The sequence below is a fragment of the Mastomys coucha genome, unplaced genomic scaffold (assembly GCF_008632895.1).
Source record: "Mastomys coucha isolate ucsf_1 unplaced genomic scaffold, UCSF_Mcou_1 pScaffold4, whole genome shotgun sequence".
Taxonomy (NCBI): Eukaryota; Metazoa; Chordata; class Mammalia; order Rodentia; family Muridae; genus Mastomys; species Mastomys coucha.
Genome location: NW_022196910.1, coordinates 38,274,722 through 38,293,563, shown reverse-complemented (window position 1 = coordinate 38,293,563; position 18,842 = coordinate 38,274,722). Strand labels below are relative to the sequence as shown.

The 18,842-nt window shown below is 42.2% G+C and overlaps 1 protein-coding gene and 1 pseudogene across 1 annotated transcript in view; both read right to left on the bottom strand.

The window, feature by feature from the left end:
• Osbpl8 (oxysterol binding protein like 8) overlaps nucleotides 1-15,950 on the bottom strand; it is a 139,116-nt gene extending 123,166 nt beyond the window's left edge. Inside the window, exon 1 of the mRNA XM_031350376.1 lies at nucleotides 15,593-15,950. The gene's annotated coding sequence lies outside the window, so the exon portion shown is untranslated. The remainder of the gene's footprint in view (nucleotides 1-15,592) is intronic.
• Nucleotides 1,426-4,631, bottom strand: LOC116076256 (annotated as a pseudogene).
• Nucleotides 15,951-18,842: the final 2,892 nt, after the last annotated feature.

Sequence of the window (18,842 nt, the reverse complement as noted above, 5' to 3'; positions counted from 1 at the left end):
AGAAGAAGAAGAAGAAGAAGAAGAAGAAGAAGAAGAAGAAGAAGAAGAAGAAGAAGAAAAGAAAAACAAAACAAAACCATACATCAAAAGGTCTACAGCAAGAATTCAAAATCTTTCTTTAAAAGACTTACTTTTATTTTTAATTGTTTGTGTGTATAGGTGCCCAAAGGCCAGAAAAAGTTTTAGATCATCTGGAACTGAAGTTATAGGCCATAATAAGCTGCCCAACTTGGGTGCTGGAAGCCATACTCAGTTCCTATGGAAGAACAGAGTATTTTAAGCTTCTGGGACCCAGGTTTGAAATCTTTAAGATGAATCAGAATCACTTTCACCATCTACGTTGGTTCCCCATGCATGTCCATCAAGAGACTCTGAGGATACTGATCTAAATTTGGTAACCTTAGAGAGGACCTTAGAAGCACTGGGATGTTTGGCTATTGAGAAGATGAATGTTCCAAACAGAGAGGAATTGATTTGTCTGACCAATCTGACCTAGCCTAAGCTAGAGATGAAAGAGCCAAGCTGACCAGTTGAGGGTGGAAGAGTATTTGACTGGCCATTAAGATTCCCACATGGCTAGCCAGCCTCAGTACACATTGATGGAATAAGCAGGACCTCTTTTATTTTTTTTAATTGGCTATTTTCTTTATTTACATTTTAAATGTTATCCCCTTTCCTGGTTCCCAGCCCCTGAAACCCCCAATACCATCCTCCCTCCCCCTGCTTCTATGAGGGTCTTCCTCTACCCACCCACTCATTCCTGCACTTACATTTCCCTACACTGGGGCATCCATCGAGCTTCATAGGACCAGGGGCCTCTCCTCCCCTTGATGCCCCACAAGGTAATCTTCTGCTACATATGCTGCTGGAACCATGGGTCCCTCCATGTGTACTCCTTGGTTGGTGGTTTAGTCCTTGGGAGTTCTGGGGGTGCAGGGGAGGTCTGGATGGTTGATAGTGTTGTTCTCCAATGGGGTTGCAAACCCCTTTGGCTCCTTCAGTCCTTTCTCTAACTCCTCCATTGGGGACCCTGTGCTCAGTCCAATGGTTGGCTGCAAGCATCTGCATCTGTATTTGTCAGGCTCTGGTAAAGCCTCTCAGGAGACAGCCATATCAGGCTCCTGTCTGCATGCACTTGTTGGCATCCACAATAGTGTCTGCATTTGGTGACTATATATGGGATAGATCCCCAGGTGGGACAGCCTCTAGATGGGCCTTTCCTTCAGTCTCTGCTCCACACTTTGTCTCCATATTTGCTCCTGTGAGTATCTTTGCACCCACACTTTGGTCTTCCTTCTTCTTGAGCTTCATGTGGTCTGTGAATTGAATCTCGGGTATTCCGATCTTCTGGGCTAATATCCTCTTATCAGTAAGTGCATACCATGTGTGTTCTTTTGTGATTGAGTTACCTCACTCAGGATGTTATTTCTAGTTCCATCCATTTGCCTAAAAATTTCATGAATTCATTGTTTTTTAAAGCTGAGTAGTACTCCATTGGGGCTTACGAATGAGACAAGAACTCCACCCAGGCTTCAGATGTAGTACAGATTCTTCCTAGAGGCAGGGAACAGGTGGCAGTGACCCCTCCTGTATTTGGTGGCCACTAGAGGGACCCTATCCAGGACTATTGTTGGATGGTTGTAATGTCTGTGGGAATGCTAGTGTGGCTGAACCCCTAGCTCCTGGAGTTGTGAGGGGCTTTGAGCATCAGACTAGGAATAATCTAGGCAGTTTTCCTCAGACTCTCCCTGAATGCAGCTTCAATCTGCTCTTGACAAGTCCAAAGGCAGGCCACTTCATTGTCTATGACTCCTGTTGACAGCTCTATGAACTTGTTCCCAGATGTGCACCAAGCATCCAGGCCTTGCACTGCAGCCTAATGCAATCATGGATGGCCAATACATGGCAAAGGTGTACTCAGTAGCACAGAGGGCCAAAAAAGGTTTGAGTGTGCTTTCTGACCAAGGTCTGTCAGTCACTGGGCAGAGTCTTGTAGAAACAGGGCCAGGAAATCAGATGCAACTGCAGCAGCCAGGTCCTATTTGAGCTGCCTTCCCCAAGCCCCATAACTTCCACTTCCACAACTGACAGAGAGCTACTGCTTGATGTGTGTGTGGTCTTATGTGGCTTGGAGGACACCAACAGGCAAATTATACCAATGAGCTGGAACTGACTTTTTTTGTGGTAGGGATGCAGGGCAGGCAGGGAGCAACCCAGATAGTTCATGACCAGGGAGAAGGCTTCCCCTTTATGGTACTGTTCCTCACACACCTCCAGTATCAGTGTACCAGCATCTTCCACATGTGTGTCTTACTCTCTGGATGTTCAGGCCAGAATATGAAGGGCAGGGTATGCAAGTGCTCCTCCAGGCACAGCAAGCTACAGGATATGCTGGTCCCTGAACAGATGTTTGGATGTCCCTAAACAGCCAAGGGTCTAACCAGCCTGGAGGGCCATGAAGGGTACCCTAGCAACACAGCAGCTCCATACCAAGACAGTTCAGAGGTAGAACATAAATATGAGCTTATGAACCCAAAAAATCTTAAAACAGTAATCACAACTCTTAAGCTGGGCTTGCCAATAACACCTTTAATACCAGACGAATCAGAGGCAAGAGTTCAAGGTAGCCAGGGATAAGGTTTAAACACAGCACTTTGGAGGCAGAGGCAGCTTCCTGGGCACGCTGATCTACATACCAAGTTCTAGACCAGCTAGGGCTATATAGTAACACCTGTCGCCCTCCCTCTCACCCCTCAAAAACAGTCAAAGTCATCCTTGACTACATGCAAAGTCTGAGAGCAGCCTGGTCTACCGGGCTACATGATATCTCGCTTTGGTGCCTAGGAGTTAGGGGTCAGAAGGCAGACAAAACTCTTACTAAATTATTAAATGGTCTCATGCCTCTGAAGATCCAATCCTTTTCCCCAGTATTATCTCTCTGCTACCCATTCTTTTTACACATTTTCCCCAGGTACAGTGAATTCTTTCAGTTCCTAGCAAAGGCCCTGCCAGAAATACTTTTTTCCCCTTCAGTTCATGTCAGCTTCTTTGGATCCCTTCATCCCCTAGGTCAGCAAATCCTTATAGCATCCTATACTTCTTCCTATTAGGAATCTCCACAATGGAGATTACAAAGTCAAGAGGCCAAGAAAGGACTCCAGTGGTTTAGTGCTTGCCTGTGCCAGAGTGTGCCACAATAGATCCTGGCCATTCTAACTTACAGAAACAAAACCCCATCTCAAAAAGTAACAAATAAATTGATAAAGTACAAAACAAAAATAGAAAGGTATTATAGACATTGCCTTTTATTATCTTTTAATCCTTAGAAATGAGGATATATCATTAAACTCAACCATTGGGAAGTTTTAAAGGGAAAATGACACCTTCAGAAGATAGAATGACATCATAGACTCCTCTGTAATCATGTGTGTTTATTATTATTACCTGAACTTAGTGTACTACTGACATTCAAATGCCATGCAGTTAGGGATAAAGTAACCTATAAATCTAAGGAGGTTGTTGTCTGTATTTTGTTAGCTTTTGAAATAGGGTTTGAGCCAGCTAAAGATAACCTGCAACCTGCTGTTCAGCCACAGATGACTTGCAGCTTCTCGTCTTCCCTCTGCCTCCTTATGAAGGCTCGCATACACCGCAGGCCTGCTTTATGCAGTGCTGAGGACTGAACAAGGTTTCTGGCATGCTAAGGCAAGCACACTACCCAACTCATCTGCAACCCCAACCTACGTTATATCTAAAGTTCTTAAGATAAAATTAAATTTAGATGTAAGACTGCACTAGGGAGTGCACTCACATGGGGTAGCTGCTTGGATTTATACTGAGCCACAGACAATCAAAACTTATGTAACACTAGTTATATTTAACCAATAATTATCATGGCAACTTCTGCAAACTGTTCTGCAAAATCTGACAATCTTTAAAATGGAAAGAATTCATTCACTAACTTATTCCTCCAAAGCACAGTGCCGAATCAACACAGCATCAACCTAAACAGGAAACAGAGCTAACAATGCAATCTCAGGTTCGAATTTTAACTAATATGGCAGAATTTATATCCATATAGAGGTTACCTTGAGCCAGGCATGGGAACACAGGCCTGTAAACGGTCATCTCAGCACATACAAGGTGGGGACAGGAAAAGCAGGAGTTCATGGCTATAGAACGAGTTTGAGACCAGCCAGGCATACTTGGGACCCTGCTCACAAGACAAGACAAAAACAAAAAGTCACCTCCATACAGAGTAGCTAAGTTTTTGTTGTTCTGTTTTCTGAGACAGGGTTTTATGTAACCAGGGTGGCCAGTGACTCCTGATACTCCTCTCTCTACTCCTGAATTCTCTATTACAGGCAGGAACCACCATGCCCAGCCAGACTTTTCAGTTCTAGAGACTATTCAAGCTGCCAGTGCACAAGGGGATTTTGAAATTACTCTTTTCTCATCACCTAGTAAGTGACACAAGAATGTTTTCTTCCTCTAGTCACTATGTTTAACTAAAACTGACAATTATCATTTTGTTTCATAAGTAAAGGTGGTTTCGTTCAAAATGAGGGTTTTTTTTTCCCCAAACATCAAACTAATTCCCAAAAGATCTAATTTACCACAAAGAATGTATGTTAAAATAATGAGGTCAAAGGCACTAAAATAAAATTGAAAGAAAGTTTGGGCATGGTAGCATATGTAAGCAGTTCCATTCTTGGGAGGTAGTGGGCAGGCTTGGCTATTAGCAAGTTCAAAGCCAGCCTGGACTAAATAAAACCCTATGTTGGGAGAGGGGGAACTAGGGGTCCTAGATATGTTTTTGAACAATGTTATTACTAAAATAAATACATGATAACTTTAGACTCTCTGATCACCTCCTTTATGGAAGTGATCATCTGGTTCATCTATTTAAAAGCTACTTATAGCCGGGCGGTGGTGGCGCACGCCTTTAATCCCAGCGCTTGGGAGGCAGAGTTCCTGAGTTCGAGGCCAGCCTGGTCTACAGAGTGAGTCCCAGAGAAACCCTTTCTTGGGGGTGGGGGGGAGGATGGGGAAGTGGGGGGGAATTCTAAAAGCCACCCATTCCCAATGTGCTTCCCTACTAAGACCTAGAGCAACTAAATGGCTTGTCAAGGTCACACATCTACCTAGAAAGATAATTCACTTCTAACAGGATTCTTGTTTTCCTTGTGTGTCTGTTCAAATGCACTGTTTCCTAGTGTATTTGAAATACTAGGCTTATCACAGAGGTCTCAACGAGTAAGCCTGGGTTCCTTAAGGACTGTGTTCACAGTTATGTTGCCATAAACTCTATCAATTTAGTGCTATATATTAAATGTTTAAATGTTTTCAATGATATATATTTTAAATTATAGTTAAAATCCACCTGATTCTATATACTTATTATGTTTTCTTGAATATTTTTTCTAAGAACTATTAACCTTGTTTTGACTTGAACTAGAAATGATAAATGTGCTTCTCATTCATTAAGTATGGCATACAGTTATAATAAACTTAATGAGCTACCCAGTTTCCCATATGTACAAATTAATAACCATACTTAAGCTGAAAATCTATTAATAAATCAAAGCTTAAAATATAAGATCTAATCTTATTTTAAAACAGTCTTATATAACTTTATTACTGACATTCTATTCCAAAAAGAATTCCTTCATATCTAATGAACATTTAAAATGGCTTTTTAACCTGGCCATAAAAAAAAAAAAAAAAAGTGTGTGGTTGAATACCTACCTAACTCTGGCCTTGATGTTTCTTTGTTTTAGTTCTAGGTACAAATTACTACAGCCAAAGTACTCATTATTTTTAATTTATAATATAAGTAAACAAGATACTTAATTACACTTCCATATGCCTACTCAAAAAAAAAGTCTCTGAAAAAACCAACACAACTTTTACTATTCAAATTAAGAATAGCTACCAAAAATAAGCAATGATGGAGATGACTTATACTGAAAGTCTATTCCTAAAAGAAATCTGATCAATCTCAAGGTTAGAAAGTTTAGTGACTTTTCTTCATTGTAACACTATTTTATATGTGACCCGGGGAGTAAGGCAACATATGTCACAGTATATGTTAGAGGACAACTTTCAGGAGTCATTTATCTCTTTCCACTGTTGTGTCCTAGGGATCAAACCCAATTGGTCAGACTTGCACAGTGGACTCCTTTATTCACTAGGATTTCATCTGCCCTTGTGAATATTTTGGCAAGAATGTATCTTCTACATCTAATTAAAAATCACAAAATGATTAATTTCAGTTGAAAAATTTGAAGCAACTACTGTGTGAGTTACCACACTCTACAAAATAACCAATAAGTAATACCTTACTAGTTAACATACTGGAAAATCAAGCAACCAAGCTCTTAAATCTGTAGGTTCAAAGCAGATTTTCCTCAGAAATGACAAGTCTATTTGGTTTTAGTTATCCTGGGATTAAACACAGAACTTGTGCTTTGCAACCATTAAACCCACTGGGTCTAAGTTTTTTTTGTTTGTTTTTATTTCTGGGGTTTTGCTTGTTTGTGTTTTGTTTTGTTTTGTTTTGGTTGGTTGGTTTGTTTTTGCTTTCTTTAATTCCAGTATTTTTTTTCCAAAGAGAAAATGAAAGTTAGGCAGGGATACTGACACCAAATAAAACTGTCTGTCATTTAAAAAGCCTACAGCCCCAGTAGCTAGTTACCTCCCATTTAACCTAAAACAAAGCCAGTTAAAGAACAGTATCTACTGCTCTGACATCCAATGCTCCCTCATCCAGAACTCCTGCTCAAAAGAAAACCTAACCACAGCGGAGGGGGAAAGATACACAGTCCTGGAAACTCTAAGTCAACCAACAACCACCCATCTAATGGAAAACTAAGCATGAAAAAGAATGATTACAAAACCAAAAATTGACCAAGGGGGACAGTTGGGGATGCTAATACAACATAAGTAGAAAACAAAGTGTGTTGATTAACCTCAGGGAAAAAATGCTAGGCATGGAGGCAAAAGGGTGCCTCTAAAAGTCTAAAGACAGAACAAGAATCATAAGTATGAAAGTAAAAATAAGACAGGCAGAATCATTCTAAGAAAACCCTACGCATAAGCAGGGAAATGAAGACAGAACATCACCAGGGATGTAATAGACAGGCATTCCAGAAAGTTGGAAAATGCCTATAACTCAGACTGGAATGGCAACTGTGTATAATATTGCTCCTTTTTGAGGCTAGAGTAGTTTCAAAACACAAGTCTACAGCCAAGCTCTCTGATTCCCAGGCGGGAGGCAAGGAAGAGAGCTGGAGATAGGAGGTGTTACCACCAAAACAATGCCCTTTGATGTACACTCATTTCCCCAGGCAGAAGATCTTGGCACCCGGGAGTCTGCTAGCTTGAGGCTGGAGGACCATGTCTCAGTGGGGGGCCTGTTGCTACCTGGGAAAGGGGAAAGGCTGTGAATTGTGCCCATGGCCAGAGCAGCAGCTAGATTCTAACACTATATTCTTACAAAAAGTTTACAGTCATCCTCAACTATAAAGTGAATTCAAGGAAAGTGTGAACTACATGATTTCCTGTCTGAAAACAAGCAAACAAAACAGTGTAACAGAAGAAATGATATAGGAAGAGACCTAAAAGGCAAACTGTCTATCTAGACCACTCAGATTGAAAGCACAGTAGAATAGATAACGGATGGGAGTAAGGAGGCAGTGTAGGGAAGACTAGGGTAGACACATACACTGTCAGAAGAGGGGACAAGGAAAAAATAAGGGAAACAGGAAGTCCTACCCAAACTTTTTAAAAATTCAATAGTCAGAACCTTGGTATTACCAACTGTTATTTTTTTTTTAATAACTTGGGATACATAATAAAATCTACAGAAAAGGAATCATAATCTATGCATACTACCTGATCCAACCTTAAATAATATTTACATAGTCATAGTATCAACATTACTTGCTTTTATCATTTATAAACAACCTCAGAGGTAGGGTTAAATTGTGGAGACTGTGTTTAAATAGGAAATACAAAGTACCCATAATTAGGAGGAGAAATAAAGAAAAAAATGAAAATTTTCAGTAATGTTTTCATTTGGGCTCAGCTAACTGGTAGCTTTTTTGCTGTTTGGGGGATACTTTAAGTATGAAACCGATAGAACTAAGAATGAGTCAAGATTCAACAGAAGCTAGACACGGTGGTACAGAAACAAAAGGATCACATTGAGTTCAGGGCCTGCCTCAAGATACAGTGAGCTCCAGGCCAGCCATAGCTCAACGAGATCTTGTCTCAAAAGGAAAAAATAAAAATAAAAATCCAACAGAAACTATGATCTTTACAAAAACAATAGAGATTTCCTTCACTCCACACACATTAACAACCTCCCATGAACCCTCATGCATTCCCTTACAGAAGGCAAAGCTCTTTAACTAAAGGTAGTGATTCTCTAGAGCTTAAAATGTCTTTTCTGCAGGTTCAGTCTGTCTTTAAGGTAGTATCTCTACTACCCCAGGGGACATTTAGCAATGTCTTGAAACATTTTCTAGCTGTCACAATTATGAGAAGTATTCCTGGAATCTAGTGGGTACAAGGATGAGGTAACCCATTCTCTAATGCACAGAAACTCATAACCAAGACATTATCCAGCTGAAATACTGAGTGCCAAGTTGGGAAATTCTGCTTTAAGAGAACTCTTCTAGTTTTAGTTTTTCTCGCTTCCTAATTCTTATGGTAATGTGTGCATACAAGACAAAACTTTTATGGGCATGGATACTATCAGCATTCATCTAAATACAGACCCAAGGACTGACTATCCTTTGCATCCACACAGACATCTCTGTTTGGCCAATAGCCTTGGAGGAATCCACAGCATATGCCGTAGGATGTATCAGCAGCATCATCCACCTCGGCTACCATTCTTATAGATATTCTTAGACTCTCAAACACTTCATCTACTCAACACCTTACAGCTGGGACACCATTAGCTGCTTAACCCAAAATTTTCAGTAGCTTCAGACAAAATTACAGTGCATTGTGGCGTGTTCCTGTTTAGTGCATACCTTTCTTCCATCTGGAACCTGTTTGTTTACTTAGAGAGCAGGCGTATATTAATGTGGGGTGGGGTGCCGAGTTATAGATGTGTATACAAGTACAAGTGTGTGTGCAGGCGCCCTTGGATATACTTTTGTGTGGAGGCCAGAGAATAACCTTGTGTGTCATTTCTCATGCACTGTCACCTAGTTTTTCTGAGACAGTCTATCTGAGCCCTGGGGCTTCCTGCTTAGGTGAGGCTAAGCTGACCAGTGAGCCCAGGCATTCATCTGCAACCTACCTCAGGTCCTCATGCTTGCATGAGCATGAACTAGCTACCTAAGCAGCAGGACCTAAGCACTTTATCAACAGAGCTACTTCCCGAACATTCTACCCCTAATTTAGGGACTCTAGATCCCTTGAACTTATGTCTACTACCCCATTAGACCTCCAGCCTTCAGACTTGACTCTACAACTGGAAGAAAAGGTAAAGAAAGAATACCCACTTCTCCATCATTTCAATCCAGCAGTGACAGCACAGCACATGCACCACACCCACATGATGACAGGGAGGAAGACTGTGGTAAGCAGTGAATTGCACCTGCCCTTCCTATCCCTCTCTGGTATGGTCTCATCCCTCCTAACAACAGCCTTAGCACAAGCTAGCTAGCTCTTACTGCTAATTTCTGTTTATTTCAGTTTCTAGTAATGAATTCCTACATCTCTTCTCTACTATATAAGAACTGAGAAACCCACAGGGTTCTATGCCTGGCCTCTACACACGTTTCCTTTCAACCTGTCAATTCAGCCTACATATGCATTTTCTTCCCCTGTGGCCACCCCTGGTCAGCCAGAGACAATAAGTAGTTCTGAACTCACAGTTTGGCACCAAGCCAATGCCACTCTGTTTCTTTACTTGTCTAAAATAATGGTGATAAGAGAATCCATTGCTGCCAATATTTGTATCCATAGAGTACTATTACAAAAGCCATACTACAATGCACAGTGCTGGTTTTTTTAGCTTCTGAACTGCTCATCTACAATAATAGAATAGCCACAAAACACAGAAGTATATACTTAGTACACCTGGTTTCCTTCTCACGTGAACAATGTATCCATGCCCTCTTGTCACCAGCTTCCCACCTCATCATTCCTATTCAAAATACTGCTTACATCAGCACCTCTCTCCCACTAGAGATTCTGTAACTTAGAAAGGCCTTGGATTCTTTGCAGGATACTATGAAATCAGATAACTACTGCTCATGTGCAAGCATTTGGTACATGAGTTCACTCTCCTGGCCATGTGTAGAAAGCCAGACAGAGGCCTACATTTACAGTCCCAGGGCTGGGAGAGGAGAACCAGGCTCATACCTGAAGCTCACTGGCCAGATACCCAGTCTAGCCTACTCAGCAAGCCAACACTGGCATGTACACACAATCACATACAAATACATACGCCTGTACACACAAGTACATACAAATACATATGCCTGTACATACAAGCACACAGAGAGAGAAATGTTGGAGAAGCCTATCAGTCAGCTCCAAAACTACTAAATTCTAGAATAAAACAGAAAGTAAACAACTTCATGGTTTACACTCATCCATATCTCTACAAGTAGAGAAAGTTATAGTAATTTAAAAACTCCTTAGCTCTTTGTCTGTTTCAAAAACAATGGACAGAAAAGTATGATGATAAAAACAATTTCTTTTAAAAATAAATTCTAGGGGTTAGCGGGATGGCTCAGCAGTTATAGCACTTGCTGCTCTTTGGGGATCCAAGTTTGGTTCACAACACCTATATGAGGTGACTCACCCAGCCTTCCATATCAAGGGCACTGATGTCCTTTTCTGGTCTCCATGGGTACCTGTACTCATGTGCACAAACCTACACACTGACACTCATATACACTTAATTAAACATTTTTTTTTTAATTTTACAAGGAAGAAAAGCTTAAAGAATCAGATTTTTTGCCACTCTTGGTTAAAATAGAAAATTTGTGGTAAGCAGCTTTTCTATCATTTCAAAACTCAAAACTATGTCCAGCATTTTATATGCATCAGAGTGCTGCATGGATCCAGAAAACTACAAAGAACTCACAGAGCATAATGAAGCTCTGAGGGTCATAAAGAACTGGAGCTTCATGATTCTGAGGAACCCAGCATTCCTTGTAATCTGTGACAAGGGTCACTAATATAATTGAGATTTACTTCTATCAGAAAACACTAAGTTTTACACAAAGAAAAACTGCCTTTGGGGAATGAATGGGCATTCCTGTAATAACAAGACCAGACTGGAGGATCAGAAATTCAGTGTCAAATCTGACTACAGGGAGAATTTAGGAGGAGACAGACACAGACAGAAAACTATGAATCTAAAAGGATATTACCATGAGTCAATTAGGTAAAGAAGGTAAAATATGAGAACTTGGGAAAAATAGCCTAAGTAGTCCACTAATAGTGGAAGAGCACTTACCTAGCATATGCAAGGCCCTAAATTCAGATTAATGACACTTGAACCGAAACAGTATTTAAAGATCTAGATGCAAAGAAAACATTTCACATAATTTCATAATTGTTGAAATTTCTCCAAATGCTCAATATTTAGGTAGGTAGATGAAAACACATGAAACTGCATTCTCCAAACCACCACGTGAGGTAAGGATAGTATCCCACTCTACAATGAGAAAGCCAAGGCTAGGAACTTGCTGAAGGACCCATTACTTGTTTAAGATATACTCAAACCTCCCTTTGTAACTGTAATATTGCCATTCCTAAAAACTGAAGTACTCTGTATTTTCACTTTTTGTTTTGTTTGGTTTTTCAAGGCAAGAGTTTCTCCGTGTAGCCCTGGCTACCCAGGAACTCTGATTAAAAGCATGTGCTACCGAGCCTGACTATATTTTCACTTTTTTTTTTTTTAAACAAAACATGAAGCCGTTTTTTATTTTGGGGGAGGTAAGCACTGGGATGGGAGAAGAAAAGGTCTTCCTAATGTAACAGAAGACAAAAACAACTGTGCTTATTGTGACATTGTTTAACGTTGGTTTTGTTGACTGAAATTGGATTGTTTTGTTTTGTTAAGCTACACCCATTCCCAACACGATTTTCACCTTCTTTTTTTCTTTTTTTTTTTCTTTTTGTTTTGGTGGGGAACTCAGAGAGATTCACCTGCCTCTAACTCCAAGTGCTGGGTGGGGTTAAAGACTTAAGCTGCTGCCTCACAGTTCTCTCTGCTTTAAGTTGCTCAGGCTGCTCTCTCTTGGTTTGCATTGATTCGTTAATTTTTAGGAGATGGATCACAGAGGCTATGTAGTGTGATCAGAGGACAACTTAAAGGAGCTGGTAGTCTCCTCCCACCAGAGATCAAACTCAAAACCCCAGTCATGAGGCTGGCAAAGCCATCCTGTCAGCATGTTCAGGCTGATCTTGAAGTCACTCTACAGATCAAGTTGGCTTTGACCTTGTGATCCCCTTGTCTCAGACTCTCAAATAGCTGGGTTAGGCCTGTATCACCAGGTCCAATTTTGGTTCACTCTGTCTTACACACACTCTGAATATACCAGGTTACTTCAAATACATGACCTCCACCAAAGCCTACCATAAAAATCTTCTCCAAGGAGATGCCAGATTAAACAGCTTCTTCCCTCCATCATCTCATCACTCGTATCACTCTGAGTGGCACTATCACATACTCCACTTGCTCTCCAGTCACGAGGGTGGAACTACAGGGTGTTTTTTTTCCATACAGTAACTGATGAACAACATGGATGGTTGCTATTTTGGACAGTTTTCACTGACTGGTAAGCAAAATGCATTACTGCTATTGTGAGGAGTGCACATCACCTAGAACTACACAGGTAAACTTAGAAGTATGGAGTTCCAGGTTAAGGACTTCCTCCTTACGAGGTGTCAGATTCACAATGTGTTTCACAGAAGAAAAAAAAAAAAAACTCCCTATAATTGTGTCTTCTAGAGTCTATCTGATTGCATGCTTTTGTGAGAGTGTGCAGTAAGGTAGAAGGATAAACCTAAAACCTCTATTAGTGCATACTGCCAGGAAATCTGCACGTCGTAGCTCACTTATTTTCCTAGGGTCCCATGCCTGGGGAACCTTCTTCAACCACAGTGTTGCAATTAAGAACTTCTCACCATCTCCTCAAACTCAGCCACCTACATTCAATGGTTCTCTGAGGTTTGTGAGGTTTTTTCCTTTGGTTGGTTAGGGTTTTTTCCTTTGTTTGTTTGTTTTGTTTTGTTTTGTTTTTTTGACAGGATCTCAAGGCTAGCTGTAAACTCGAGGTAACCCTCTTTCCTCTATCTCCCAAGAGCAGGATCGCCAGCACACACCACACCCAGCATCTCAGAAGCTCTAGGCTGCACTTATGGCTCATTCACAGACCATATTTATAATAAGGTATGATCTTATACTTTTGATTGCCTGGTATCCCAAGATTATTGTTATTCATGTTTACAACTTTGGATATAAGAATATCAAAACATGACTCTTCAAGTATTTGCTATAAGGCAAAAGTTTTCAAGAATAATATTACAAAACATCTAAATTGATGTTGTCTGAGTTATCTATTGCTGATGGATTAATAATTATCCAAACCAGGTTGAACCATACTAAGACCACTCAATGTTTAGCTAAAATCTTGCAATTTGTCCTTTAAAAACAAAGATCTTTGTGTAATGGCACATATTCTATAAATCATAATCATACCAATATTTTCAAAGTAAGCTGAAAGAAAACATCTTTTCAAAGGATTGCATAGGTATCTCCAAATTATATTTTTAAATCTCAATTCCAAAATGAATTCAGAGGCAAAAACCGTCTTACCAACTATCTAAATCCTATGAATGTGTTAAGAAACATTTCCTAGCTCCAAAAATGTAACAAAAGCTAGGCACATGTAGCAGTCAGGAAGCTGAGGCAGGAGGATTTTGCCAAGTTCCAAGGCCAGCCTTAGCTACATAATGAATACCGTGCCACACAGCAAAACCCTATTTAGAAAACAAGCAAATAAAAATTACAATTCTAAGTGAAAAGACCACTTGCACAGATCAGACATTCAGTAATGATCAAAACTCAATTCAAGAAGCAAACCATGTCTAGTTTTAATTAAACAAGCATTTCTAGGCACCTCTGTTGATCTCTGTGGCTCAAACTGTTCACATGGAATTTGACCGCAACAACTTAATCTCCATAATTAAAGAGCTTTAGGAAGGTCTTAAATTTCATCTATCCCCTTTGCTAACACTTTGAACAAGCACACTGCAGTCATTCTTGCTACCAAAAGAAAGAGTAACACGTTAGAAATTAGTTGGACTTTTAATAGAGTGCATTTTAAATTGCATGGCCTTTTTCTTCCTTTTCCAACCTGTTTTTATAAAACTAGCATTTTAATAATCTCACTGCAAAACAGGTTCTAGCAAGCATAGCGACTGATCCCAGTCTCTGACATGATCAAATTTAGATGAAACCCCAAGGGAAGAGAAAGCCTACCAAGCAATTTACCTATACCTCAACTGTTCTCTGGAATCCTGCAAGAGGCAAAAACTGTTTTAAATTATTATCTTGAAAGAACTTTAACTGCACTAACTTGGGGCTCCACTAATTTGAGACTGTTTACAGTGAAACTACTTTTAAGAAAGCCCTGCTACCCAAGGTATTCTAATGTTTCTATTACTTAAGTCTTCCAGCAGCAAAAAGGCAAAAACTTCATTAAGTTATTGAAAGCAGATATGCTATCAAGATAAGTTTTCCCATCTGTTTAGAGAGGAACCCAAGTTACTTCTTATTTCAGACGGCATTTAGTTAAAATGAAATTAGGTTATGTTTCACGACGCAGATGTCGCTCACAAAGAAGTGTTAAATGACTTTAGTGAATGGAAAATCTGCATCTACTGTTGCTTCGCATCAGCCGGTCTCGAGTGGGTTGCTCAATGAAGCTTTAAAAGCATGCTCCATATGAGACTCCGTGGAACCTGATTACTCTCTCCAAAGCGTAGCAGCAAACAAAACGTAAAAGTGCAACGAAGGCACCGCCTTTTCTCCAGTGTGGCAAGAAGGCCAACGGAGCTGAGGTTTAAGGAACACCACGACAGTCTCTGCAAAGGCGGGCGCGGTCTGCCTGCTAGCGGCACAACCTCTCCAGGGGCTGTCACAGGAAAACCTCCAAGCCTTGCCTTAACCGCCCCAAGCGACAAAGCGCCAGGTCTTCACCCCCTACGCGGGGGCTTCCGGCGAGCCCCGGCGTCGCCCTGTCAAACTTCGGGAGGGGCAGACACCCGAGACCCGGAACGCCGAGACGCCCCCGCCCCCATCCCAGGTCCCCGCTGAGCTTAGCACCGCTGCAGACGCACCTACCGCGGGCCCCCCAAAACACGCCACCCCCGCCAGCCCTGCCAATCTCCCTCTCAGAAGGGACAAAGGAGAGGCAGGAGAGGAATCCGCGGCGCGCGATACCCAGGAGCGCCCACAGCCCGAGCTCGGAACGTGGGACCGAGGGACTACAGTCACCCCAAAGGCACGACTCCGCTGCCCCCCAACGCCGGACTGGGCGCCACTCACCGATGCGGAGCCCCGGAGGAGGCGGCGGCCCGCAGGGAGCAGGCTTCCGCGGGATCACAGAGACGCCGGAGTCCGGGGCCCTAGGGTCCGGTGGGACCCCCCAACTTCTCTCGGTTGCGGTCGCCGGCGGTAACTGCGAGCCAGCCCGGACGGAGGGCACAGTCGAGCCGCGGCGGGGACTCTGCCCCTCCGCCCGCCGGCCAGGGCGGAACCCCTTCCTTCCTTACCGCTACCGCTGTCTGCGGCGGTCGAGTCGAACGCCGCTGCCGCCCCGGCTGCCGCTGCCGCTGCCTCTGCCGCTACCACCGCCGCCCAGCTGGCAGCGCGTCGCAGCAGAATGCTGTCATCCACCTTGACGCCGCCTTTCTGGGCGCCGCGAGCCGCCACGAGCATTCACATCCCAATGCCCGCCCCTCTCTCAGCCCCGCCCCCAGCCCGGGGCCGGGACACGCCCCCTTCCCGTCACGTGACGCCGCAAGGAGGCGGTGCCGGCTAGCTTCTGCTGAGCGGGCGCGCGGAGGCTCTTCGCCGTGGCGAGCTGTCAAGTCACCTCGACTCCGCGCCCTGGAGTTCCCCATCAGGAAGCCCTGAGGTGGAGGGCCGGCTCCCCGCAAGTCCCTTGAGGTGGGCCCTGGGCCTGCATCACTGGGCAGGACCCGCCTCCCGACCTCCGGCCCGGTCCACTTCCAGCCCTGCCGGCCTAGAGGAGGCTGCAGGTAGCAATTCCGGCTTGAGAAGCGGTCAGGAACGGCTGCAGCCGATTTCCAGTGACACCTTCAATGCGGTGGCCCATTGGCTGTTGGCCTCACAGGCGGTTTGAAGTGCAGACTTCAGTCACGCTGGGATGAAAATAGCCTAGCAGGCTTTTCTGTTGTTGTTGTTCCTAGTCATGTTCAGAATCCTCGGTGCCAGCTTTTACAGTCACTAAGTTTTACAGGGAGGTTGGTGACAGTTTAAGCAACGTGGCAATTTGATAGTACCTCTCAATATGAAAATAAAGCCTAATAAATTTAACTCTTCATTTTGCTTTTTTTTTTTTTTTTTTTTTTTTTTTTTTTTTTTTAAACCATGACCCCAGGAACCCCTCCCCATCCTGTTGAGAGGAAGGGGGAAGAATTCATCACTGGAAGAAAGCCAGTTACCATACAGAAGAAGAGAAAAGCCACGTAACAGTCCAGAAAGAGGGCTGAGCTGCCTCTAACAAGGCCGTTCTCTGCGATAAAAATTCAACTCCTTATTCGCTTATCCTTCTACTCCAGAACCAAGATTTTTTTTTTTTTAACTTTACACAATTTCCATTTCATTTCTTGACAGGAAATCAGATGACATTCTGATCGTTTGGATACTTAAGTAGGCCACAGGATTCTGCCTGTTACTGATGTATTTCATAGCAGCTCTTAAAAAAAAAAAAATGCAGACGTGGCCACTCTGTTGCCCAAAGAGGAGCAACTTACTGCCCAGTTAAATTATGCCAGGCCACACTGATCTTTAAGACACACCTTGAAGCAGACACGTTAACATTTGAAAAACAATTAGATTTTGTTATTGTTCCAATGAGGGAAAGATTCTCCCACGTTCTTCTGTTTCTCCTAAGAAAATATATTTGTATTTCACATAAAGATAAGGGAAGCTTAGTTCTTGGTTTGTTTGGTTTTCTTGCTTGATTGTTTTGGTTTTGATTTTTCAAAGAGACAGGGTTTCTCTGTGTAACCCCATTTCTTCTACATGTCCTGGAACTCTTTCTGTAGACCATGCTGGCCTCGAACTTAGAGAGAGCTGCCTGGCTCTCTACTTCCCGAGTGCTAAGGCAGTACAAGGCAGGAAACTTACTGTTATGCGATGACGGTAACATTCCACTTTATCAGCAGATTGAAACTTGTCACCTATCTGAAGCAATGTTTTTTTTCAGGCTAACAAAAGCCAATGTCATTTTTTAATGAATTAGGTTTTAATGGAATATAATCTAAAAGATAAGAATAAGAACACATAACGTCTAAACCGAGCAAAACTTAGTTTGTGGGAGGCTGGAGAGATGAGCTCAGCAGTTAAGAGTACTTGTTGTTCTTGCAGATCCTGGTTTCTCTTCCCAGCACCCACATGGTGGCTGGTGGTTCCAGGAAATCCTACCTCTTCTGACCACCTCAGGCACAGGGCATGTACATGCAAGCCAAGCACCCATACACATAAAATAAATCTTTTTTTAAAAGTTACCCTTGTGACCAGCTGGCCATAACAGCCCATCTCTGTAGAGTTCAAGGCCAGACTGTTCTTTCTAGATAACAAGTTCCAGGACTCCATAGACCCCTAGAGAGACCCTGTACTTAAAAACAAATAATCAAGGTAAATATATGTCTCCTGTTGTTATTTAAATTGTATTTCTTACTGTGGCCTGAGTTAAATACATTTAAACAATGTTTCTGGAATATTAGATAACAAGAACAAAAATATACCTTCTTGGCTCTTGGGCTATTTCCTATGCTTTTACCCTGAGAATGGAAACTAAAGATTGCAACAAAGGAAGCAGATTGCTTTGCATAGTTCTCTTCTGCCTCGGCCCCAGTTTCTTCAATTGGCCTTTGAATATCTGGCCATTTGTGCTTGGAAAACAGGGTATGAGCAATAAAGAGCCCTACGTTAGAGATGTAGCTAATTAGATATGTATCTAGATAAATTACTGCATCGCCAGTTCTGATAAGAGTCAGGCTTTGGACTACAAACTCATTAAGGAGTGGTAGCTTTTTTTCCCCAGTAGATGATGCTCACAAGAGAAACAAGCCATCAGTATACTGAGGATTATACAGATTCCAGACTAGTTGTAGCTTTTTAGCTTCACTTAAAAAAAAAAAAAAAAAGGTTGGGAGGTAGACTAGGAGGGTCTCAAGAGTTTAGTCACACAATGACTAGGCTTAAAACCTGAGTTTGATCCCTGGGACCTACAAGGAAAGAGTCAACTCCAAATTATCTCTACTACACACACAAACACATGTGCACATATACATACAATAAATGTGGGGTGTTTTTAAATTTTTTTAAGGCTAGAGATATGAATTAGTGGTTAAGAGCCCTTACTGCCCTTCCAGAGAACCAGAATCCCGTTCTTAACACCCAAACAGAATAGTTCACAGCTGCCTACAACTCCAACCCCAGGAGATCCAACACCCACATCTGGACTCCAAAGGTACCTATACTCATAAACATGTAAGTGAAAAAAATCTCTTTAAAATAGAATGCAAGTAACTGAAAGTAAAGA